A 1,452-nucleotide genomic window follows, 5' to 3' on the forward strand; every position below is an offset into this window, starting at 1 on the left:
GTGACCCTTCTGTACGGGGATGTCCAGTTGCCTACAGATGGGCTTGGGGTCTCCACTCCGCACTCCCCCTCATTCACAATGATATGATTTTTTGTTTTTTGATGCCTGATTCCTGATCCCTTTGACAACTCGTGATCATGCATGCTGGCATGCTTTTTCTATGTGGGCTTTGTTGCTTCTGAGCCAGATGGCTGCTTGTTTACCTTCAAGTCTTTAAGACCCCAGACACTATATCTTTTGATAGCTGGGCACTCTCAGCTTTCTTCACAACATTTGCTATGCACCCATTTATCTTCAGCAATTGTGTCGGGAAGCTGAGCATCATGGAATGACGGTTGAATAGAACAAAGTATTCTTGCATTGAGGGAGTACTTGAGTGGAGGCCCAATGAAGGACAGAACTTTCCAAGGCAGTGGTTCTCAACCTTCCTAATGCTGCAACCCTTTAATACAGTTGTTGTGGTGATGCCTCAACCATAAAATTATTTTTGTTGCTACTTCATAACTGCAATTTTGTTACGGTCACAAATCGTAATGTAAATATCTGATATGTAGGACATTTTCATTGTTACAAACTGAACATAATTAAAGCAGAGTGATGAATCACAAAACAATACATAATTATATATTGTGAAATATTTAATTCTAATGACAAATAAATGAAATTTTGTCTTGAAGCATGGTATAGCATGGGTAGCAGTCTTCACACCGGGTACTCATAAGTGGGCATATCTGGATTTGGGTGGACCTGCCTGGAGTCGGATAGAGCAGCGGAGTCTCGGTTCTTAAGACCATCGGAAATATGTGTTTTCTGATGGTCTTAGGCAACCCCTGTGAAAGGGTCATTGGACGCCAGGTTGAGAACCGCTGTTCTAAGGGAAGAGTAAACGTTTTCTAAGCGAAGAATTTCAAGTGGGGTTTGTACTCACTCATTCGTTAAAGCTGTAAAATTTCAATGCCTTGAAAGTAATCAGAGGTAGCCTTCTGAAAGGGATGGCTATAATGCTGAGCTGAATCTAAAACCCAAAACAAAGAAATAAAAACCAGACTTATTGCCACTAATTCAATTCTGAGACACAGAGAGACCTGCCCCTGTGGGTTTCTGAGGCTGTAACTCTTCACTGGAATAAGAAGTCTCAGCATTCTCCCTTTGAGAGACTGGTGATTTCGAACTGCTGACCTTGTGGTTAGCAGGGCAATGCATAAGCCATTATAACATTAGGGCTTGGAGAAGAATCTAAGGAAAGACTATTTGGGTAGTTCTCCTTTGAACAGTATTCCATACAAGGTGTAGACAAAGTCATAGCACCACCACTTATTTACTGCTTAAAAGTCCAGCATAGAAAAATTGTTCAACAGAACTGAGTTCAGAGCAATACTTGAAAATGTTAAACCCTTATAAAAAGAATTGAAGTTATTCTAAAACTGATATATAACTCAAGAGTTAAACAAG

Source organism: Echinops telfairi, unplaced genomic scaffold (assembly GCF_000313985.2).
Source record: "Echinops telfairi isolate 266 unplaced genomic scaffold, ASM31398v2 ScPeMD7_33;HRSCAF=127, whole genome shotgun sequence".
Lineage (NCBI taxonomy): Eukaryota > Metazoa > Chordata > Mammalia > Afrosoricida > Tenrecidae > Echinops > Echinops telfairi.